Source organism: Carex rostrata, chromosome 27 (assembly GCF_964058835.1).
Source record: "Carex rostrata chromosome 27, lpCarRost1.2, whole genome shotgun sequence".
NCBI classification, from domain to species: Eukaryota; Viridiplantae; Streptophyta; class Magnoliopsida; order Poales; family Cyperaceae; genus Carex; species Carex rostrata.
The window spans coordinates 537627-544620 of NC_135944.1; the positions used below are offsets into that span (position 1 = coordinate 537627).

General features: G+C 37.5%; 1 pseudogene; it reads left to right on the forward strand.

The window, feature by feature from the left end:
• The first annotated feature begins 3389 nt into the window (after nucleotides 1-3389).
• Nucleotides 3390-6000, forward strand: LOC144544788 (uncharacterized; annotated as a pseudogene).
• The last annotated feature ends 994 nt before the right edge of the window (nucleotides 6001-6994 follow it).

Genomic DNA, 6994 nt, shown 5'->3' on the forward strand with positions numbered 1-6994 from the left:
TTTTTTATTAAAGAATCGGTGTAGAAAGCCTTGAGAGAGCTACACGGACGTTTATTAGGGAATGTACATGGCTTATTGTCTAAATAACAGTGTAGAAAGCCTTAAGAGAGCTACACGGATATTTAATTAAAGAACCGTGAAGAAATGTCCAACTTGTACACGAATGTCTGTTTAAATAACAGTGTACAAAGCTTGAGAGAGCTACACGGATATTTAATTAAAGAACCGTGAAGAAATGTCCAACTTGTACACGGATGTTTGTTTAAATAACAGTGTAGAAAGCTTGAGAGAGCTGCACGGACGTTTAATAAAAAGCCGTGTAGAAAGGTTATTTTAGGGTTTTGGTAAGGGCGCGCCTTTTCGAGCACCAAGTTGGTTATATAAAAGGCCTTCTCCTTCCAGCGCCGTTTTGATCAATTCTCTCTCTCTCTGTAATCTGATTATTTACAGAGGGGGTAATATGAAGATCATGTTTTAATAAAGAAAGAGCTGATCGAATAAAGAGTTGGGATGAAGACCTTCAAAAAAAATGGAAGAGGAGGGATGAATGACCTTCAGAGCCAGACGAAGTGTCAGATGAAGAGTCAAATGAAGAGTCGGACGACTCTTCATTCGACTCTTCATCCGACTCTGAAGGTTGTTCATCCACCTCTTCTCTTTTTTTTGAAGGTCCTTCATCCAACTTTTTATTTTCAGCTAGCTCTTTCTTTATTAAAATATGTATCTTCATATTACCCTCTCTAAACCCTACTGGCACCAAAAGGAAAGAATCACCCACTTGTAAACTAAAAATATCCATTAACGACTGGAAGAGGGGATCCCCTCTTCCAGTCCTTAATGGAAATTTTAGTTTACATATGAATATTTATTGAACTCTTTCTTTATTAGAACATATTGATCAATCTGTACTCTCCCTCTCGCAGTTAACAATTGGGCGGAAATTTAGGTTTATCAATTATTTCGGATCGCAAATCTATAAAGATGAGCTACTGTTTCTGGAGCTCATAAGATGACCAGTCCGATATAATTGATAACCTACATCTCGAATTCCCATGCGAATTGCTTCATTTCCCCAATTAATTGGTCTGATTTGTGCGCTAAAGTTTTTTTGGAGGATAATTTCAGAGCCGGATAGTCGGATGAAGGACCAGAGCCGGGTGGGGAGTCGGACGAGATCGTCTTCATCTGACTCTCCATCCGATTCTGAGGGTCCTTCATATATCCACCTCTTCCAGTCCTTGATAGAATTTTTTAGTTTATATGGATTTAACTTTTGTAATTAATGCTCAATAAGAATTTGTAATTTTTGTATAAATTAATGTACATGAATTTTTTGTTCAAATTGCTATATATGTTTTGGAATTCTGGATTTTAAATGTCTTCCTCTTTTTTGGAAATTGTTTGTTTTGCTATCTGAAAAACATAAAAAAAAAAACCAAAAAAAAATACAATGCTACACGGACATTTAATAAAGAGCCGTGTAGAAAGGTAGAATTAAAAAAGGTTTTTTCTTTTAATTAAAAAGAGTTAAAAAATAATTATACACGGCTGTTTATATAAAAGTCCGTGTAGCTCTCTCGACTTTCTACACGGCTTTATAGATAAATGTCCGTGTAGAAAGGTTTAGGGTTACAAAAAGGCCTTCTTCCAGCGCCGTTTTGATCAATTACTCTCTCTCTCTCTCTGTTGGTCTGATTTCTGCGCACAAGGATCGAGACCGAAGCTGAGATCTTTGAAGTTAATTTGCATTTCTCCTCTCTATCTTGCTAGGGTTAGTCTTCCTCTTTTCTCTCGCTAATTTTCTGGTACTTATTATTGCTTAATTATTTAGGTCAATTATTTATTAATGCATGCATGCTTGATCTGTTAAGGTAATGTAAATAATTAGTGTATTGTGGTCCAATAACCGACCTATTGATGCTTTTAGGTCCATGCCCGTTCAAAATTAATCTAATAGTGATTAATTTTGGATAGTCCCCCGTTTGGGACTGCTCTTTGAATATTGTGTCTCATTTAGGATGTGAACACATTAATTAGCGGGATTTAATTAGTGTTTGAGAAAAATTCGTCAGCATTTCTCCTTATTGCTCCTACGAGTATGTGGTTTACGCATACTTGGGGAGTTAAGGGGAAATGCTGTCGAATTTTTCTTAAACACTAATTAAATCCCGCTAATTAATGTGTTCACATATGAGGCATAATATTCAAGGAGTGGGTTACGATTGTAAACCGGCCCGTTTGTAAGCCAAGAATTTGTAACAATGTATGTTGCTCGACCACCATGACTAATTGGAATCATTCTTTTAATTTAATTTACAGATGGATCGAAGTTGGATGTACGAATTGCGACGTGATACTGCAGAATATTTGGCTCGCGTTGATGAGTTCATAAAATGTGCCGAGAGTTATAGAGCGAAGACAAAGGATAACGACATCTTGTGTCCTTGTAGAGATTGTAGCAATTTTAAAAGATTTGGGGACTTGGAAGAAATTAGAGCTCATTTGATTTGTCGGGGATTTCAGAAGAGATATACGTGTTGGTTTATGCATGGTGAGAAAATTGGGGAATGTAGTGCTACCAATAGAAATTTTGTTTTGGAAGACAATGTTGATATTAATGTAGAAGTTGATGATAATTTTGAGCTTCATTCCAACGATGATTTTGAGAATGTCGAAAATTTTGATAATCTACTTGAACTTAATTACAACGAGGATGATTGTGTGAATATTGATGAAAATGTAGAATACGATTTTATTGAAAATCTAGAAGACATGTTACGTGATGTGGAAGATGAAATTAGTGATAAAAATTATAAAAAATTTCAGTATATGTCTAATGAATCCAAAAGGCCGTTATATCCCGGGTGTACCAAATTTTCAAAACTGTCAGCTGTGTTGAAATTGTTGAACTTAAAAGCAGACAATGGTTGGAGCGACAAGAGTTTCACGTCCTTATTAGAGCTCTTACGAGAAATGCTCCCAGATAACAACGAGTTACCCTGTACAATATATCAGGCGAAGAAGTTGATCTGTCCAATGGGCTTGAAGGTCGAAAAAATACATGCCTGTCCGAATGACTGTGTATTGTACCGTGGAGAGTACGAGGCCATGCATGTTTGTCCTAAATGCGGTGTTTCACGGTACAGACGTAAGAACCAGGACACTGACGATGGTAACGATGAAGGAAACAAGGGTCGGGCTCCGGCTAAGTCGGTGTGGTATTTTCCGATAATACCGAGATTCAAACGGTTATTTGCAAATCCCAAAGATGCGAAATTATTGCGTTGGCATGAAGACGAGCGCAAAAGGGACGGTAAACTAAGACACCCAGCTGATTCTCCTCAGTGGAGAAACATTGATAGAGATTTCACAGGATTTGGTGGCGAATCAAGAAACCTTAGGCTAGGGTTGAGCACAGACAGAATGAGTCCGTTTGGAAGCATGAGCAGTCGGCACAGTACTTGGCCAGTTCTTATATGCATTTACAATCTTCCTCCTTGGTTGTGCATGAAACGCAGGTATATAATGATGTCATTACTAATCCAAGGACCCAGACAACCCGGAAATGACATAGATGTATATCTCGCACCATTAATTGAGGACCTCCAAAAATTGTGGAGGGATGGCGTCCGGGTGTGGGATGCGTACGGTAAAGAGCAATTTGAGCTGCGGGCCATGGTATTTTGCACCATAAATGATTTTCCCGCGTACGGAAATTTATCGGGCTATAGTACTAAAGGAGCAAAAGCGTGCCCTATCTGTGAAGATGACACGCAGGTGCTGAGGTTGAAAAATTGTAAAAAGAATGTTTTCATGGGGCACCGTAGGTTTCTTCCTATTAATCACCCATACCGTAAGAAGAAGAAAGAATTCAACGGGAACACTGAGCTTGGAGTGTCACGTCGTCCGTTAGACGGGAAGGGTGTCTTCCTGCTGGTTAAAAATCTTAAAGTTGTTTTCGGAAAATGTGCCAAAGCACCACCGAAAAATATTTGGAAAAAGAAGTCCATATTTTGGGAGCTACCGTACTGGGAATATTTAGAAGTGAGACACTGCCTAGATGTCATGCATATTGAGAAAAATGTCTGCGACAGTCTGATCGGCACATTGTTGAATATTCCGGGGAAGACTAAAGACGGTATCAATGCTCGAAAAGACATGGTGGAAATGAAAATAAGACCCAAGCTTGCACCGCAGGATAAAGGGAAGCAAAAGACATACCTACCTACCTCCCGCAATGTGCACAATGTCGAAGACCGAGAAAACAAGCTTCTGTAAATGCCTTCATAATATTAAAGTCCCATCAGGGTATTCTTCGAATATTAAGAAGCTTGTGTCGATGAAGGACATGAAATTGATTGGTCCGAAATCCCACGACTGTCATGTTTTAATGACACATATGATTCCTGTTGCAATCCGAGGAATTTTACCAAAGCCCGTTCGGCAAGCCATCACGAAGCTTTGTTTTTTCTTCAATGCAATTAATTCCAAAGTGATAGACCCGCTAAAATTGGACTCTCTGCAAAAGGAGGTCGTCGTTACTCTTTGCCATCTTGAGATGTATTTTCCGCCATCTTTTTTCGATGTTATGGTTCACCTTGTTATTCACCTTGTGAGGGAAATTAAGATTTGTGGTCCCGTGTTCCTGCGGTATATGTATCCATTCGAGAGATTCATGGGTATTTTGAAAAGTTACGTAAGGAACCGACATCGGCCCGAAGGTAGCATCGTAGAAGGATATTCCACGGAAGAGGTGATTGAGTTTTGCACCAACTACATGACCGGTGTTGGTCCTATTGGCATTCCAAAATCTCGATACGAGGGAAGGCTCCAAGGAGTAGGGACTATTGGGTTGAAAGCCATACTTGCTGATAGAGATGAACTGTTAAAGGCACATTTTATTATACTACAGCACATGGCAGATGTCACTCCCTATATAGATGAGCACATGGCAATCCTTCGACAACAGAACTACACGAGAAGTCAGAAGTGGATTACTGACGAGCATAACCGTTGTTTCATAGGATGGCTGAAAGAAAGAGTGAAGTCACACTCCGAAATGTCGCCCGTAAGTGAAACGGTTAGATTGCTGGGCCAAGGACCCCAAATGGTTGTTAGAACATTCCAAGGATACGAGATTAATGGATATACATTTTACACTAAATTACAAAGTGATAAGAGCACCATGCAAAATAGTGGGGTGACGTTGGTGGCGACGTCTCAAGAATTCAGTAGATCAGGGGATGCCCGGCCTGTAATGGCATCAAAGTCATATTACGGTGTTATTGAAGAAATTTGGGAGCTCGTTTACAATGCTCACCTCAGCATTCCCTTGTTTCGGTGTCAATGGGTCGAAGACCGTGGTGTTAAAGTTGATAACGACGGGTTCACAGTGGTAGATTTTAACAGAGTCGGGTATGTTGATGATCCGTTCATACTCGCCAAGCAAGCAACCCAAGTCTTTTATGTCACTGACCCGAGTGATGCTAGGTGGAGCATCGTCTTACCCGGAAAAAGAAGGATTGTTGGGATAGAAAACGTAATCGACGAAGAAGAGTACGACCAGTTCGATGAGATACCTCCATTTTGTGCCGATGTGCAGGCTGAGATAGCAACAACTACTGAAGAACAAGACGAAGCAAATTACATGAGATCTGACCACAGTGAAGGACTATGGGAAAATGTTCAAACAGTGGAAAAAAAGAAAAAAAGGAAAAAAAAAACCAATGTATAATATTTATTTCGTTTAACCGTGAACAATTTCATATTTATATTCCAGAAAAAAACAATTTATAATATTTATTTCTTTTATAATATTTCAGAGATGAATAGCCGAATAGATAAGCATAGTTTATTTGCATTACTGATGAGATCTTTGGATGACTGTAAACCGATCGATAATATTTTACTGTGTTTTTGTATTTTACATTTTATTTGTTTATTTATTCCTTTTAAATATAAATTTTATGAATATAGATATCTGATAAGCAGAACCGATGATGAGAGAACCCATCGAACAGCCCCCTTTTCCTTTAAGAAGAGTTTTAATGACAAATTGCTTTTCTACACGGACATGTAGTTAAATGTCCGTGTAGCTCTCTTTTAGCTATGTATTTCTTTTTTTGAATATTTTAAAATGTTTAAAAACCTTTCTAAATGTTCGCAGCCATTTTGCATTTATTCTTAAGTTTTTACATTTATTATTTAAACTGAAAAAGGAAACTACGCTCCATATTATGAAATTTTGCATTTATTCTTACTGTTTAATATGGTTTTGTATGATCTGTTGTTCAATATTATGATTTTGTATCATTGTTTATATGTAGTGTTTTTTTTTCTAGTTGACATATTAAGTGCATCATTTAAGAATAAAAAAATAAAGGCAACTTATTATTTATGTAAGTACCAACAAAAATCCGTTTAGAAAGGTTTTCCACACGGACCTTTAATCCGTTTGGAAAACCTTTCTAAACGGATTTTTAATTAAAACTCCGTGTAGAAAGGTTTTTCACACAGACTTTTAACTAAAAATCCGTGTAGAAAGGTATTCCACACGGACTTTTAGCCCTACTCTTTATTAATTAGTTTTTACTCTTTTACATGTATTAATTATGAGCAGGCTTTTGCATCGTTGGAACTTATGACTATTAAATAAAAGAAAATTGAAAGGGCACCATATTCATTCCCTAACCCTTTAGTAATTAGAGCCATATTTATTGACCAAAACTATTAGAAAGAATCGTACACGGACGTTTAATCAAACGTCCGTGTAGAAATAGTTATTTTAATTAAGACGTCCGTTATGCATGAATCTTGTAAAATGTTGCATTTATTTTGAAGCGCGGAATTCGAATAGTTGCCTTTCTATGTAATTATCTGAGAAGACGATCAAAACAACTTCATAATTCTATATAATCCGAGAAACTCCATTACAAAACAATCTGAATTGTACAATTCTTTTGAACTTACTTCTTTAATTTGTTCCCAGAAAAAA